General features: G+C 38.2%; 1 long non-coding RNA gene across 3 annotated transcripts; it reads left to right on the top strand.

Annotated features, from left to right (window-relative positions):
• Positions 1-12,739: 12,739 nt before the first annotated feature.
• On the top strand, positions 12,740-18,250 carry LOC102016076. Of its 3 annotated transcripts, XR_261142.1 has the most exons (4): positions 13,740-13,816; positions 16,229-16,449; positions 17,415-17,622; positions 17,704-18,250. It is a non-coding gene; the product is annotated as an uncharacterized LOC102016076 (long non-coding RNA). The 3 variants fall into 3 exon arrangements; XR_261141.1 differs by lacking the exon at positions 13,740-13,816 and adding an exon at positions 12,740-12,851 and having other exon boundaries at positions 17,415-18,250; XR_261140.1 differs by having other exon boundaries at positions 17,415-18,250.
• The last annotated feature ends 275 nt before the right edge of the window (positions 18,251-18,525 follow it).

Here is an 18,525-nt window from a genome sequence, read left to right as displayed (position 1 = left end):
AATAATTTAAAATATTTTAATTTAAAAGCACTTTCACATCAGAAATTTTAGAGTTTTCCAGAAAGATTTCTTAAAACACGAAAATTCAGCTGGGCACAATGGTCCACACCTGTAATCCCAACTACTCAAGAGCCTGAGGCAGAAGGATCACAAGTTCAAGGTCAGGCTGAGCAATTTACTGACACCCTGCTTAAAAATCAAGACAAATTTTCAAAGGGGGAAGAGGGCTGTGGATGTAGCTCAGCTCAGTGGTAACACACTCCTAGATTGAATCCTCATTACCTCATTACCACAAAGACCAAGAGAGACAGAGAGATCTAAATTATGCTTTAAATCATCCTTAAGTAATCCAGTGTCAAAAGTTCTCTTCATTGTCCTCTCTAGTACTCTAAGAGTGGTTTCTGCACCTTAACATCAGTGTGAAATCTTTAAGAAAATAAAACAGTAAAACAGTTGGGGTAATAAGAATCCACTTAGTATAAATTTCTCTGCACTGAACTTAGGTGGCACAGTGAACAGAGTGATAACCGTACCCTCTGCAAACGAGTCTTAGAGGACCCTGGTTAGGATAAAGAATGGAACTGGTTCTATTCAAATGTTTAATGCCTTTCTACACCAGTAGTCACCTTTGTCATCTGGCCCTATATGACTGCTTAGACTTGACAAATTTTGTTCCTACCCGACAGTCAGAGTGTTCGGGATTCAGGATGGTGGTGGTAGGAGTCTGAGACTTTCTGCCTGACTGACTTTTTTTCTCACCCCTCAGCCGCTGGGGAATCAAACCTAGGGTTTCCTAAGAGCCAAGTGCTGTATCACTGAGCGACACTCTCAGCCCCCTATTAACTTTTAAAATCCAAAATTCACTTGAATGAAAACTGACTGCCCCAGAAAAGTGCTGTAGGGAATGCAGGGTCTTCGCTGCTAACTAAGGACACCGATTTCAATGAATGAAAATGTATATATATATATATAGCATTCTGAATGCTTAAGAAAGATATATATATATATTTCTGAGAATATATATATATGTATTTCTGAGAATATATATCTTTCTGAGAAGCTTAAGGAAAAAATTAAACTTATGTAAAAACAGCAAGTAATACATTATATCCATTTTACATTCAATATAAAGAAGAGCACATTTTTCACAGTGCAATGCTAGGTTTTTTAATTTAACTCAGTTATCTTTTAAAGTTTCAGGGGTTACTGTAAATTTATGCTATCATATCAGTGACTACAGTTTATTCTGCTTTGGGCCAGCTTCTATTTAGTGTCTCTAAAATACAACCCTGTGCTTTATAGATACTGAAATGATAAGATACAACTCCTGATCTAGGTGCTGAGTGTGGAGGAGCACAGTGATATTTGGGATTCTCTTCTGGCACTCAGGTTTTAACTTGTGCTGTACAGTGAGGATACAGGGGAGAATTTAAGAGAGGAAATTATGAAGTCTGACAGGAAAAGAAGGTCAGTACATGTTTAGTAAAGTTGCAGTTTTTCTTTCCCAGTGTTTTGATCATTGAATTCTGATGATTTGGAGATGAAGACTGTGCAGGACAACTGAACTCTGGAAAGAAGAGCATGAAACTAACCACAAAGTGCTCTGTGGAGTGAGAGAGTGACTGGGCACAGACAGTGGAATGAGACTTTTGTATGTTGAATTTTGATCTGTGTAATGTGTTATGTAGTCCAAAAGTAAGGGAATGAATCTTGCCAATCTTAGAGCATTTTTAATTTATGATAGGTTTGTCAGGACGTAACCCTATCGTAAGTTGAGATGCACCTGTATATCATCTGGAGGCTTCTGTGATTTAAATGTGTATGTTTCTCCAGAAGTCCTATGTTGGAACTTAATCCCCAAGGTGATAGTACTGAGGGGTGTAGTTTTAGAAGGTTTTAGAACCCTTTTTTGTGATGAGGTTCATGTCCTTACAAGCCTGGTGTCTCTCTCTTTCCTTCTCCTCTGCCATGTGAGGACACAGTGCTCCTCCCCTTTGCCCTTTCCCCATCTGAGGCTTCCACAACAATGTACTGTCTTGGACACAGAGAGCAGCCCTCTGTCTGCTGGCAACTTAATCGTGGACTTCCCATCCTCCAGAACTATTTTTGTTCTGGAACTATTAAAGTTTTTGTTCATTATAAATTTCAGTCTAGGGCATTTTGTTATAGCATCAGGAACAGACTATGACAGGGACCTCTTTTAAGAAAATAATATAAAAGTAAGTGTGATGTGTATTAAAAATAAATCATAAAATTGCAAAAGTTTTAAAAGTTGAAAAATTACATAAAATCACAAAGGCCATAAAAATATTTCTATAAATTGCCTGACACACTTACAATATCTTTTTTCTACTTTTTGTGGTACATTTTTGAGTCATATCTTAAATCCGTACTTATCCACCCACCTGACAAACTCTATAATCTTTGTTTCTTCATGTAACACAGCCTTGCAATATTTTACACATAGGAAAAAAAGGACTCTCTTCTCTTTTACATGGTTAATCCAAATTGTTTTTTTAATGATCGATCATTTCAAAAGAGTTACTTTGTCTTCCAGTGTAATTATTGTTTGTCCTTTAAATTTTACAATGCCTTTCAAATGTGGAAAAACTTTGAATTGGTTTCACATATGAGCTGTTTGCGTTCTAAGACTATGCTACACATATACGGGAATTATGGCAAATTCTGATTTGCATGGTTCTAAATGTTCCAGCTTCCTGGAATTGTTTTATACTTTTGTAATTATTCATGCTGCCTCCCTGAGTGTATTTCTGATACCAGGGAAGTTCCATTTAGGTAGAGAGAGAGAGAGAGAGAGAGAGAGAGAGAGAGTGTGTGTGTGTGTGTGTGTGTGTGTGTGTGTGTGGTGGTGGTGTCATCTTCCAGTCCTAAGGGAACTGGAAGGGGGCTGTGGGACCCCAGTCTCTTCTTTTCCTTCTGTTTCACCTCCTGGCCGTGAGATGAGCAACTCTGTTCTGCAGTGCGCCCACTTCTGTGCCCTGCTGCCTACCAAAGCCTGAAAGTAACAGGACCAACCAACCGTGGACCTAAGCCTCCAAAATTGAGAGCCAAAGTAAACCTTTCTTCCTGTACAGTTGATTATCTCAGATATTTTATCACAGTGATGGAAAACTGATTAACATAGGGTAACAATGAAAGCCAAAATCATTTTCCTTTTAATTTCGTAGCTCTGATAATTAGAACTTTCCCCAGGCCAGCTTCTCCTCCACTGTCTACTTGCTTATGGTTAAGATAATATCTTTGACCATGTAAACTTTCAACTCCAGATGTCAGGAAAGTCAGCAGCACAGGATAAAGGAATATTCCTTCCTGGAAGCCATGCCTGTGCTACAGTTACTGGTAATGATTGGAAAGTGCTTTCAAAAAACAACTAGATACCACTAATCCAAAAGTAAATACAAGTCCTAGGCCTTTCAGGCCGCTATAACAACATACTCTGGTGACTTGTAAACAATAGAAATGTATTTCTCATGAAGACCTCAACTTGTAATACTTATCTTGGGGCAAAGATTTTAACATATGGATTTGGAGGGAATACAAATTTTTAGAGCATAGCAATGTATCCTTAAGTCAACTTGCCCTGTGCTGAATCCCAGAATGCTTATGGTCATAACCGCCCACTGGACAGGGGTCAAGAGTGACTAAAGTGGAAGAGGGCAGGGATGTAGCTTAGTGGCACAGTGCCTACGTGGCAAGTGTGAGGTCCTAAGCTTGATTCCTGGTACCAAAAAAATTACAGCGGAAAGAACAACATCTTTAATCAACCATGTTTAAAATATTTGTATACATTTTGTAACAACATATGAGCATGTGAGCATAGCACTAAGAATCTATCTTAGTCAGTTGTCTGCTGGTATCACAAATTACCTGAAACTGGAAGATTTGCACAGAGTAGAAGTTTATTTAGCTCATGATTCTAGAGAAGGAGCCACGGAAGAGGCCTATGCAAAGGCAGAGCCCTGCACTTAAGCTTCATTAGACTCACTGTGTATCTCACTCTTACATTGGTGGCAATTTTATAGCTATTTGGACAAGTAGAAATGGGCAGATCTGTTGAAATTATTAGGGCAGTTGTTATAGTTAAACTTTTAAGATTTTTAAAAATTATTTTTATGGACTCGGGGTCCTTTAGATTTTATCACAATAATGCTTATACCTAAAGTAGGCTTTTCTGCCAGAATTATAACCATGTAGTGAGAAATAATTTTGAAGCCTTTATGTTTATAAATCCAGCCCAGCAATTGGTTATGAATAGCTCTTTCATTGGCAAGTTAAGAAATAAGGGCTTGTTTTCTAATAGTGTCAAATAATGAAGTTCTAATTTAATTCAATAGACTGTCATCTGGCATGATAGTCTAGGATCTCACATTATAAAATATTCTGGTTCATTTCTAGTATTTGCTATATTAGACAGATTTTAAAGAGTGAAATTATAGCAACATCCTCTCCTCGCCACAGTGATAGGGAACTTAACTTGCTAATCCTCAAAGAAGAGTCAGGCACTTCAAAGTCTCGGGGCACCCAGGGGCCTCCTCATGAGTACTACTGAGCTGGCTGGATGTGCTGAACATCATCTATAGCACTGATGAGCTACTGTAGCACTGCACACAGCACGACTCAAATCTTGAGAAGACAGAAAATTAATCTGTGTCATTTGCACTCACCAAATACTGAGTGTCTTTTGTTTGACTGACGTTATTGGAGGATTCCTAAAGATCCGAGATGAATCACTACCTGTCCTCTATGGAACCAGGAGAAACAATGGAGATGAGAAATATGACGATGGATTACGCTTCTGTTGTGCTGATTGTCTTCCTTCAGCTGGTTTTTCTGAAGTGAATGCTATGGGGATACAAAGTAAGGAGCTGGCGTCTCCAGGTGGGGCACACAGAGAGGGATATCATTTGTTTCCACAACATTTGGTAACTCTACTGAGCCTTTCCTGCGTTGCAGGCACATTAATAGTAAGTGCACAAACAAGAATAAAGCCAAAGCTACCTTCAGGTGAGGAACTGATTTAAGTAAATGTCACATGGGCTACATCATTTTATGATTAAAAAGAAAACAAGCAGGGGCCAGGCCTGATTGACATGCCTGTAATCCCGACACCCTGGGAGGCTGAGGCATGAGGATAGAAAATATGGGCCAACCCTGGCAATTTAGGGACTTAATGAGACCCTGTCTCAAAATTTTAAAAAAATCATGAGAATTGAAGGGCATGGGTTAAACATAAAGGCAAAAGGATCAGTATGTGCAATGGCACAATGTCAAAGATATCTGGTTTCTTTGGACCATGCAAGGTGCTTGTTAAAGCTGAGCAAAGGGTACCTTGAAATATGAGCACGATTTTATCAGGCAGACATGGAAGGAGGAAGTTGTGAGCTGCAGATGATCAGGTATGTTTCATGCTAGGAAAAAAGAGGAAAACCTGGGGGAGGTGCAGAGAACATCCGCAGTGGCATTGGCTGGAGGCCGAGGTTGTTACAGGGAGTAAAGGAATTAATGGGCTGACTAGGAGAGTTGGATGCATTGTAAAGATCTCGCTAAGTCCCCTTGGGGTAGTTGACCAGCAGCGCCTCAAGGAGCCTGTGAGAACAACTAAAGGTTCTCTTCCTCTGACCAGGGGATTGAGAGGATTAAGCTGTCCCTTGTACAGGGACACGAATGCCAGTTAAAAGGCAATTTGCTCTAGGAGTTCCTCTCTCTGTTCTTCCTTCCCTCCATCCGTCCTCCCCTCTTCTCTTCCTCCTTTTCTCTCTGCCTCCCTCCCGCCCGCCTTCCCTCTCTGTTTCTGTCTCTCTGTCTCTGTCTCTCTGTGTTTAACCTGGAGGATATTGTAACTATGACACCACTAGAGGGTAGTAGAGACAAATTGGTAAAATGGTACTACAGTCTACAAGCTGTAAGCCAAGTGTTTCTGTTCTTGTCTATCTCTTGTAATGATTATAAGCTTAATTCAGTTATTCCATAGCTAAGAAAAATATGACAACTACATTTAGTAGGTTTAGTTCTAGATAATGTAGTAAATTATAGCTATTTTTGGAAGACAATAAACCAGACCAGAAAACTAGATGATATTTAGCTTTTTTAGAATAACTAATATCTCATTATGACCTTGAATCAAATGTTTTCCCCCTCACTCAAACCCAAGGACACTGCACTACATCCACAGTCAGTTTTCATTGTATATTTTGAGACAGGATCTCCCTAGTTGTCCCACACTGGCATCAAATTTACAATCCTCTTGTTCATCACCTTAAGTAGCTGGGATTACAGACATGTGACTACAAACTCTTCTTTCAGTTGAATGGGAAATGTTACCTCCAAACTGACTGTTGATTATAGTGAAAAAAATAAAGAAGAAATATAGGCTGGTAAAAATTAATTATTATATGTAATGTTGGTTAGGTAATTTATAATAAAAAGTATTTCTTTGGAGTGCTCATGTACAGATAACTTATGAAATATATATAAAGCTATATTTCAGTAGATATATATATATATAAACACATACCCTTTTGGAAAGCAATATAGCAATAAAGAGCTATGCTATTTATAATGTTTTACCTTTATTACCTTGGTATTTTCTCTACTATTAATTTATCATAAGGAAATAATATTTTATGGATAAAAGTCATATACTTTAAGAGGCTCATTACAACATTTTTTGTACTAATAAAAATTTATAACCAAGAAATCTAATAGAGAAAGGGCTAAATATGTAAATTATTGTTTGGGTGGATTTTTTTTTTTTTTCTGTTACCAGTAATCAAACTCATGACCTCAGGCTTGCCAGGCAAGTGCTTATGCCACTGAGCTATATCCCCTGGCCTAACTATGTAAATTATTGGACTTCCTTTCCAAATATGACACATGCACACACACACGCACTGTGAAAGTTCATAAAAGCATGAACATATATTAAGAGTAAACAAACACAGAAGTGCTCTGTGAATTGCTCTCAAGGAAACCTGTGGGAACTAAAGGTTCTCTTCCTTTGACCAGCGAGTTGATAGGATTCAGCTTCCCATTGTACAGGCAGCGCAAGTGCTAGTTAAAAGGCAATTGCTGTAGGAGTTCCTCTGTCTCTTTCCCTCCATTCCTCCCCGCTTCTCTGCCTCCTCCTTTTATTCATGGGATGTGTAGTCATTTAAAAACATTTCTTGTGACCAATTTCATATTGTCTTTACAATTACTACACACAAAAATGGCAATATGCCACCAGTCATAATTTACTTATAATTTCAACACCGTGACTTTTAACTAGCACTTTTAAATCTTTCACAGTCCAACATAGCATTACATTAAATCTCTCACCAGAGTAAACTTTTATTGTTAAAAGGAAGGAAGGAAGGAAGGAAGGAAGGAAGGAAGGAAAGAAGGAAGGAAGACGGAAGAAAAGAAGGGAGGAAGAAAAGAACAAAGGAAAGAAGTAGGGAGGAAGGAAAGGAGGGGGAGGAAAGAAGGAAGAGAGAAGAAAGGGAAGGGGAAGGGAGAGAGGAAAGAAGGGAGGAGGGAGAAAAGAAGGAAGGGAGGAAAGAAGGAAGGATGGAATAGGCTAAATTGAGACTAGAATGCATCTGTTCTTGTGCCTTTGTTATGAGGTGTGCATCTGAGCTGTCCCTCAGAGACCTCTGTGTTAAAGGTTTGCACCCCTAAGTTGTACCATTGGGAGGTGGCAACACCTTCAAAAGCTGTGGTGGAACAGGAGGTCTTCCAGTGACTGGGAATATGCCCCTGAAGGAGATTGTGGGAACCAAGACTCCCACTTCCTCTTCCTCTCCCTGCCCCTGTCTCTCTCTTTCGTCCTGCAGGTGAGGTGAGCAACTGTGCTCCACCACATGCTCCCCCGACGAGATGCTGCCTCATCACAAGTCCAAAGGCAACAAAGCCAATTAGCCATGGACTGAAACCCATAGAACTGTGAGCCAAACCAAACCTTTCCTCTTTATAAGTTGATTTTCCTAGGTACATGTTACAGTAATGAAAAAATGTGGATGTTACCTACAACTAAAGTATCTCTGCAGTTAAGCTGTGGTATTTTAAAAGACTTATGAATATCTTACTCAATAGTTTAGGAAAAAGAATGCAAGGATCAGAGAAAGCTGAAATGTAAATAGAATTGGAGATGATATCCCAGCAGTACTGGGTCTTAAATATCAACTGGCATGTCCAAGGGTAAAGAGGTGAAGCTTTACAAACTCTTCAAGTCATGCAAATGTCTAAATTGAACATTCTCTCCCACCTTTAAAAATATAACAAAGTTCCAAGGTCTAAAATAAACTCATCTTTATTGTAGTGGTTTCTAAATGCTTGCAAAAGCCATAATAATAGAATTATAGAATAAAAAATAGGAATGCCATATTAGAGATCATCTGATGAAAAGTGAAAAGAGTGTTAAAGAAGTCAAGTGTTTACATTTATTCTATTTCAGAGCTGTTGTACTTATTTATTAAACTCCTGATAAGCAGTGTAACTTTTCAGCAATAGGATGTGTGTGTGTGTGTGTGTGTGTGTGTGTGTGTGTGTGTGTGTGTGTAGACATAACATATATGGACAAGTAGATGAAGTAAATCTGAGTAAATGTTTCAATATGGTTGTAGTAGCTACCTTTGACTGATTGATTAATTGATCGATTATATAAGAAATAAATCCAGTATTCCCTACTGAGCTACATCCCCAGCCCTTTTTTTGATTTACTTTGAGACAGGGTCTTGCCAAGTTGCTAAGCTGCCCAGGCTGGACTCCAATTTTCCATTCTCCTGCCTCAGCCCCCCAGAGTGCTGGGTTTACAGATGTGTGCCATCATGCCCAGCTGAGGCTACCTTTAATAACATTTAGAATTGTACCATATGCTGCTTACTTCGAATAGATTATCTGTAAAGACACAGCATCCAGTTGATGCACAGCCCGCTTCTGCTGGAGGAACTGATTTTGAGAGCGGCTGAAAGAGTCACTCAGCATCAGATAGCGAGTAAGAGGCACAGCGGACCTCTGACCCCAGGATCTTCAGATTCCACAGCCTTCTTCCCTACCAGCATCCAAGATGCCACTTTTGTGCTATAAAATAAATACGTATGTGGCACTCTGTGCCGATGACAAGTTACTGGAAATATGCTTAACACTAACTGTAGTAATAGCAATTGCATATTTGATTCTCTTACACTGTTTATCTTTGTGATTATTTTATTCTCACCAGTATCTCCCTAAGTAACAGGAGCAGTGTATCATTTTCTTTAAATAAGAATGCGATTAGAGAAGGCTGAATCATTGGTTAATAGTGAAGTATTTAAAATAGTTTTTCATTATTCTTGGACTACCACAATGCTTAGCTTTGGATGGAATCAATGGAAACATTTGGAGCTCATTCTCAACCCTGCCTTCCTGGTCGCTAGAATCCTCTGCTGACCAGGTCTCTATTTCTTCAGTGTGTAGTGGGAGGAGGTGCCTTAAGTACACATTGGGTTCAGGACATCTCATCACTGATGCCTTTATGGGCATCTTTTTAATATCATTATTAATTTATAGCAGTAATGTAATACACATCCCTGGAACACAGCTCCACAGTAACCCTGGGTCGGCGCAGTAATCACACAGGAGTGCCCTCCCTGCCCCATCTCATCCTGCCAGTGCCCCACCTGGGTGCCTGCTGCACCCAGGATCGTCATTCCTGCACTTATGATTTTATTCAGCTTTGTCTTAGCTCTATAATCTTTGAAGATGTATAATCCTTTAAAATACCCTTAAATTTTATGGAAAAGTCTGTAACCTACAAAAGGTTAAAAGAGTAGTAGCCATAAGGTCCATGTACCAATCACAATCTTACCAAATTTCACCCTCTCCTTGCCTCCTTTTCAGTTCCCTCTCCCTGTAATCATTTTAAAGTAAATGGCATTCACAGACCTCCTCCAACTGCTTCACCATGTGCCACCTAAGAATGATGTTTCTATTTTTATCTATCTACCTATCTGTCATCTATCTATCTACTTATTTTTTGTCTTTTTGAGATAGTGTCTTGCTATGCAATTCAGGCTGGCCATGAGCTCACTTTGTAGCTCAGGCTGGTCTTGAACTCACAATGATCCTCTTGCCTCAGCTTCCTGAGTGCTGGGATTACAGGCGTGTGCCACCATGCCTGGCTAAGAATGATGCTTTTAACCAAAACACACCATCACATCTAAGAAAGGAATGCTAATTTTGTGATCTCCATATTACAATATAATAATAAACTATTCATATTAAAATGCCCATCATTTACCTCAAAAAGTTTTTCCTATTTTTAAATAAAATATGATATACTGTCAAGATATCTGGATTGTTTTGTTTGTTATTAGCTTTTTGGTTTGTTTCTATGATTCTCTGTCTTTCCTTTGTCATGGTATTATTTTTAAGCCGTTGCGTTTTTACATGTCATTTAACATATTGCAGTGACCCTGTATTTTATACATTATCATCTGAATTGTGTATTTTTCTGAGGCTTGGTTAAATTGAGGTTAGACATCTTTGGCAAAGATACTTAATAGGGAAGTTGTGTACTTCACATTGCGTTCTGTCAGGAGGTACATGATTCAGGCTGCCCACTCATTTACTTGGCAATTGTTAATTAAATCTTTCCACTTTAAATATATATCCACAGATTCTTGGATACTTTCCCATTCATGAGGTGCATTTTGTGGGGTGATGTGGGGGCTCATGAGTGCAGGCTCTCACCATGTTTCCTAGGCTGGCCTCAAACTCTTGGCTCAAAAAATATTTCTGCCTTTGCCTTCCAAGTGGATAGGAATATGGGCACAGCTTGAATGGATCTTAATTCTCTCCCAGCTTCCATGGCAGGAGGCATTCATACCATGGGTGAAAATTTCCAGGGGGTGAGGAATGGACATTATCCCCTACACACAAAAAAGCAGCCATTGTGTTGTCCTGTGACTCAGTGAGCTTGGAAGTCGATTCTCTACCACCATTTGATTATACTGTATTAAATTACATTTTCTTAAGAAATTTGTCAACTAGGGGCTGGGGATTTAGCTCAGCGGCAAAGCGCCTGCCTGGCAAGTGCAAGGTCGTGAGTTCAGTTCCCGGTACCGGAGAAAAACAAAAAAAACAAAAAAAAAAAAAAAGAAATTTGTCAACTGAGTCTAATTTTCCAAATTGTTAGCACATAGGTGATAATAGTGTTCTCTTGTATTTTATATCTCCATTAGGTCTTTAGATTGTTTAAATTCATAGTAGTACTCATATATGACTTTTCTCTTTTTCTTGTATAATCTTGCCAGGGTTTATTGGTTTGTTTTTGAAGAACCAATGTTTGGCTTGGTTAACAGTCTCTGTTGAAACTTCATTTTATATTTTATTGATTTCTATTCTTATTTATATTATCTCACTACTCCTACTATTAAATTTTAGCATCTTGTCTTTCCTAATCTAAGAACTAATATCTAAAATATTCTTCATTTCATTTCAGTACCAGGGATTGAAGCCAAAACCTTTGCACTGAGCTACATCCCAGCCCATTGTTACTTTTTTTATTTTGAGACAGGTCTTACTAAGTCACTAAATTGCCCAGGTTGGGCTCCAATTTACTATCCTCTCACCTCATCCTCCCAGAGTGGTAGGATTACAGACCTATTTGACCAGGTTCTGCCAAAATATATCTTATATTACCATTTTTTGCTATATTCCATGAGCTTTGATATATAAGATGTTAATTTTTTGGATATTTGGAAGATAGTAAAGATAACAGTTTTTAAGCCTTTGTGTCAGTTCTACTTCATTTTCAGTTTATTGCTCTCTTAATTACTGGTTATAATTTCCTAATTTTGTTCACACTTGGTAATTTTTTACTGAGATATTATTACCATTACCTTGTTAGATCCTTGGATCCTTTTGTATTCCTGTAAATATTTTTGAACTTTGTTCTGACATGCAGATGGTAATTTCCTTGGAAATAGTTTAATCCTTCTCCGTACCGTGCTTATGGCTTGTTAGACAGGACTGGAGCTGTGTTTAGTCTAGAGCTGATTACAGTACACCCTGCTACTGAGGCAAAACCTTTCTCAGTGCTCTTCCTGTCCCCCCAGAAATCCAGAGCTCTTCTAATCTTGTAGGTGGAAGCAGGCACTATAGCACTCCCTTGGTGACTATCAGGTGCTATTTTCTTTAATAATTTTGAGTTATTGTATTATTAGTGTTCTCTAGAAAAGCAGAACCATTAGAGTGCAATTAGGGTATGTGTGTTTGTCTCATAAGGAATTGGCTTATGTAATTTTGGAGGCTTAGAAACCCTAAAATCTCCAGTCTACAAGCTGGAGACTTAGAGAGATATAAGACTTATCAATGATATAAGTTTCCATCCCCTCTCAGCAGGCAGATCCTGAGTCTGAGAAGAATAGATGTTTCCGTGTAAATCCAAGGCAGAAGACTGATATGCCTCCTCAAGCATTCAGAGAGGAAGAATTCCTTTTCACTCAACTTCTTATTCTAGTCAGGCCTTAATTTATTAGATGAGGCCTGCCCTTTTTTTGAGAGGGCAGTCTGCTTTACTCAGTCCACTGATCTGAATGTTACTCTTATCCAAAACATTCTCACAGACAAACCCAGGATGATGTCTGACCAAATGTCGATGATCTCATAACTTGGACAAGCTGACATAGCAAATTAACTGTCACAGTGGTTCCCTTCTTTCCCTCCATGGTTCACTTGCCTGAGTCCTCAAGGGAGACATCTTCGTGTCTGCAGGTCCTCCTTACACCTCTCTTCTCTCTGGGACTCTGAACGGCAGTCTTGCTGATTTGATCCCCGGATTTTCAGTTGGGCTCCTCAACTCTCTCAAGGTGGTATTAGGGCAATCATACGGTTTGGTCCAATTGATTCCCACCTCTCATGAATCACTGTCCCATGTTGCCTGATGTCCAATATTTGAAGTGGGTTTTTTTTGTATATTTTGTCCATTTTGGATTTTTTCGAAGGATTGTTTAAGGTGGAAGGATCAGGTCAGCACCTCTTACTTTAGACTTCCAAGCAGAAGTCCCTAGAATGTTTTGGATTATAATTTTAAGTTTTTAGTATTTTTTGTTTGTTTGTTTGCAGTACTACAGATTGAATCCAGGGCCTTCGCACTGAACTACATCCCTAATTTTAAGACAGGATCTTGCTAAGTCTGTGGGTTGCCCCAGCTGGGCTCAAATTAGTGATCTCTTTACGTCAACCTCTCAGAGTTCTGGTCATTGTGCCTGGCTGATTTTTTTTCTTTAACTCAGAGTTATTTAGAAACGTGTTACTAAAATTTGTAAATATACAGGGATTCTACTTTATCATTTTAAAATTAACTTAAAACATAATATTCTATACATGGTTAATTTTGCTACATACATGGTCAATTTTGTAAATGTTCCATGTGACTCTATGGTCTCGTTTTAGGTGTAAAATTTTTTATAAATTCATTGAACTCAGTCTCATTAGTTGTGTCAGTCATATCTCCTAATCACTATTAAACATTTTTTAACTTCATTTGTCAGTAGTTTAGATAAATATATTGAAGTCACTCATCACAATAGTTGGATTTATCAATTTCTACCTGTAGTTCAATCAAATTTTGCTTCATATTTCTGAGGCTATTTTGTTGGGTAGATATTTAGTATTTTGATATCTTCTTGTTAAACTGAACTTTTAACATTATTTACTGACGATCTTTTTTCCTAATAATGCTTTTGTTTTTAAAGTCTCTCTCAAAATTGTCTGATGGAAATTTTTGAGCAATATTTGCACTTCCAAATTTCCTACTAGCCAAATTAAGAAGGTAAGGGGCAACAAGTTATTTCAAGTTTAATAATACACTTTAACCTAACATATCCAAAATTGTGTCACCTCCATATGTAATTACTATAATAATTATTAAAATTATTAATTGTGGTAAGTGTTTTAAACCTAGTACATGTTGTGCATTTATAGCACATTTCAATTCACACTAGACACATTCCAAGTGTTCAGTAGGCATTTGTGGTTGGGGCCTACAAAGTTGGAAATCACAGGTCTATATGGCTATCCTAGATTACTTTCCAATAGTATTACTTCTTTTGCCTCTTTTTGCCTTTGATACTTTTTGTACTCTTAAATTCTGTGTCTTTATAGAAGGTGTATATATTAGTTTATGGGGTTTGATATACAAAAAAATCTGGCATAGAACAACTTTGAAATATGGGTACTTTTTTCAGTTAATGGAATGTTGGAATCTCCATCCAGGTGGCATTTGAACTGGTGCTCATGGCCTAAATACGCATCAGCATTAAAGGAACCAGTGTCAATGCTGAGAAACAGACGTGGCTGGCTTGGAGTCAGGTCCCGGGAGGGGATGGTAGGGTACTTGGGTTTCTAAGAACCAAACAGTTGTGGGGAAAAGTTGGGGAAGCATGCATCAAACACATTTGGCAATATTTATACATCAAGAATAAACCAAATAAATTTACTCTACATAACTGTTAAGTTGTCTTAAGCCCAGAACCAATGGCTTTTAGTCCTATTATGATACATTTAGAAATGCTGCATCACCAATGCTTGTGATAACACAAATAATATATCATGCAGATACTGAGAAATAGAAAAGTGATTTATGAGAGTTGGGTGAATGTGATCAAAGTTAAGAAACACTTTAATCAACTTATTTTGCTTCAATTTTACTGGCTATATGTGCATATTAGTTGCACATGATAAAATATACATCTAAATAAATCAAAAGAGCGCTATAACCTGGGATAAAATAACTCTAAGTGATAAGAAAACTTTGTTGTAATTTAATTGATAGCATTTCTTCTTTTTTCTTAGATTTACATACACTATGCATCATATATTCAGTACGTGTTAAATTTGATTAAATAAGGTTTCTAGATCTTAGTTTTGCTCTTATACAATATGACAATCATTTTTTAAGTGGCAAGTCCTATCGATTTGTGTTTAATATACGTGGATTTTTTGGGGGGTGCTCGGGCTCTGTGAGTGGTTGGCCAGTGTGCTCCCCTGAGTCACTCCCCCATCTGTCTCTGAAATCATGGTTTATTATTTCAACTTGTGTGTGTGTGTGTGGTGATAAGAACTGAGCTCAGGGACTTTCCAGTGCTGGCCAAGTACTCTACCTCTGAGCCACACCCCAGCTCTATCATTTCCATAGATATTACTTTTCGTGCTTCTTTTAACCCTCATGACTTAGTCATGGCCTCATCTCTGGAACAAAATGTCTGACCCACAGTTTAAAGGAGAAGGGGTTAATTTCAGTGCACTTCTGTCCTGCCCTGGGTCTGCAGCTCCCAGGTAGAAACAGAATGGCAGAGGGGAATGGTAGAGGGAACAGTGCTCAACCCAGGGCAGCCAGGAAGCAGTGAAAGGAAACGCCAGGCACAGGTGCACACCCCTCCAGGTCACATGCCCAATGACCCACTCCGACCAGGCCCTACTTCCTAGCAGAAGTCTGCTATGGCATTCCAGTGGTCCAGTCACCTGCCACGTACAAGAGGGTTGGGGGGACCTTTTAGATCTAAGCCATAGCACCTCTCTTGTTATGTATCTTTCCATTCTGTCGTGCGCTGTAATACTCAGAATATTAAACTTGACTATGGATGGGTATTTCCCTTTTGTCCATTTTGTCTCTTTCTTACTCGGCAATATGCATGTTATGGTAGGCTGAATAAAAGCCTCCCAAGGAGGTCTACTCCCTAATCCCTGGAGCTCATGAATATGTTACATCATGTGGCAAAAAGGAGCTCTGCAAATCTGATTGAAGTTAAAGGCTTTCTTTCTTTTGAGAGAGGGCCTTGCTATGCAGCCCAGGCTGGGCTTGAACCTACAATCCTCCTACCTCAGCCTCCAGAATACCAGGATTACAATTTGTCCCGCCGTGCCTGGCTAAAGTTAAGGAACGAGAGGAGGAGATTAATGTGCATTACTCAGGTGGGCCCAGACTAATCACAATCCTTACAAGTGGGGAGAGTATTTGGAAGGATGGTGAGACAGAAACAGCTTTAGAAAACAAAGGAAATTTATTTTCTAAATAAATAGAAAATTTTTGTTGAATTAAATTTTTGTTGAATTAAAAATTTAAATTGAATTCCAGTTCAATATTCTGAGTATTACAGGGCATGACAGAATGGAAAGATACATAACAAGAGAGGTGCTATGGCTTAGATCTAAAAGGTCCCCCCAACCCTCTTGTACGTGGCAGGTGACTGGACCACTGGAATATGGTATCGGACTTCTGCTAGGAGAAGGACTTCTGCATTAGAAAATAAAGGAAGAGGAGCATACGCCACAGCTTCTACAAATAGAAGAAGGCAATGGAATGGACTGGCCCCGACAGCTCCTAAAAGGAGTACAACTCTGCGGATACCATGGTTTCTTTTTTTTTAGTACCAGAAATTGAACTCAGGACCTTTCCCTTGCCAGGTAGGTGCTGTGCTGCTGAGCTATATCTCCCATTGATACCTTAGTTTCAATTCTGTGAGATTTGTGTTTAACTTTCCACCTACAGAACTCTAAGGTAATAAGCCTGTGTTGTTTTTAAGCCACTAAGCTTGTGCTAATTTGTTACAGCAACAGTAGAAAACTAATACAGATAATTCAAGAAAAACAAATCTTGTCCAGTACTTACAGATCTTTACTTCATCTACAGGTTGCATGCTTTAAACTTGTTTGCCTTCTGAGTACTTGACCTGAAACTGTTTTCACCATGGGGCTTTGTGTGGCAAATTTTTTGAGGCTTTACTCAACTGAGAATATTTCTACCATGCCCGTATATTTTAGCTACAAAAAAAATCTAGGTCCTGATTCATTTTCCTTTTTTAAAAAAGTATATCATTTTTTAACAAGCTTTTAGAATTTCCTTTCGATTTGATATTTTAAATTTTCACTTTATAGATGGAGGTAAAATGTTTTTTATTATTTGCTAAGAAACAACAAATATTTGTTACTTTGGGGCTTTGTAGATCTCATTTTATGTCTTTCATTTTCTTTAATTTGAGAATTTTGTCTCCATTATGTCTCTATTTACTGAATCTTGTATCTTACTATTTTGGTGGCTTTTACACATATGTTAACAGTCCTACTCCTTTCACATTATCTTGCTTTATTTTTCTATTTTCTTTTGCTTTCTTCCACTATTATCTTTTGCTGACAGCTTCTCAATCTGGCCTTCTGATATGCTAATTTCCTTGGGTAGATCTACTTACTATTTATATCCTCTGTTCTATTTACTATAACAAATTTTTCCACTATTTTCTGTTTAAAATAGTCTCTTTTTTAATACTGTCAGTAGTTTATTTTGTGTTGTGTTTAGTGTTTGTTTTAGGACTTTTAAAATCTTTTGTCCATTCTGAAGAAATCTGTAATCATTCCTTCTCTTTTCTAAATAGGTGGCTGTTTCAGACTGTAAGATCCTGTTTTCTTGTTTTCTGTTGGGAAAAACCAAAGGCCATCCCCCATTCGGTGTTGAAGAAGCACGAGTATGTGGTAGCAGGCACCAGAAAATCACCTTTAATTACTCCTTCCTCCATGACAGCTAAGTGAAGCTGCTCCCAGTGGAGGAAGGGGAGCAGTCCTTATCTGTGTAATCGAGCCCAGGTATATCCAGGGGCAGGGGTGGGAAGCACCTGCTGAGTCTAGTCTGTCCCATGGGTTTTCTCTGTTTTTTCACTTGCACAGGTCTTCTTCTGTGTTACTCTGAGGCCCAGCATTTCTCCCCAACTCCTTAGAACTTCCCATTGTTTAATTTAAGATGACAGGAATGCAAACTCTGTGAGCAGGGAGACAGAGACTGTTTATCTCTATATCTACAGGGACCAGGACCAGGTCTGACATATGGTAATGTCCTAATAAATAATTGTACAGTGAAATATCCTGAAATCAGAAAGAATTGGATGAAGGTAGCCCAAGAATAGTATTTACATATCATTTACAAACACATATAGGGTGTTTTAAAAGACTGGAGACAGAAAAAAGGCTATAAAGAGAATTTGAAGAAAAATTTAAATTATCAGGTTCTTCCACAGGGAAAAAATGATTTGGTTCATTATTCATACACACAGAAAAGTCAGATCAGAAGCACATATTTTCTGTTCATGTGCATATGCATATGCATTGTATGACCTCTGGAAGGCATTTGATACAATTGGAAAAACTTTTTCTCTTGAAACCCTCTTATTTTTTATTTTTCTATTATTTTAAAGAGAAAATAACAAAAACAAAGACAAAAGCCAAACAACACAAAAACTATAAAAACAATACATAATTTCAAAACAAGGTGATAGGAAATCAACAATGTTGTTATATTACTTATTGTTATCTTCAAAGTAGTTGCTCAGATTACCAGATATAGGTATGCAAGATTGATCAAACAATTAAACATTAACTGTTCCTTTCAACAAACCAATAGAAATTAGTAGTACAATTATCTTAACTATCGTGTGTGTATGTGTGTGTGTATATCCCTTCTTCTTTCTTTATTTTCTCCTTTCCCTCATCCCA

Source organism: Chinchilla lanigera, unplaced genomic scaffold, assembly GCF_000276665.1.
Source record: "Chinchilla lanigera isolate Chin_1 unplaced genomic scaffold, ChiLan1.0 scaffold00024, whole genome shotgun sequence".
NCBI classification, from domain to species: Eukaryota; Metazoa; Chordata; class Mammalia; order Rodentia; family Chinchillidae; genus Chinchilla; species Chinchilla lanigera.
This window is presented reverse-complemented; position numbering and strand designations above follow the sequence as displayed.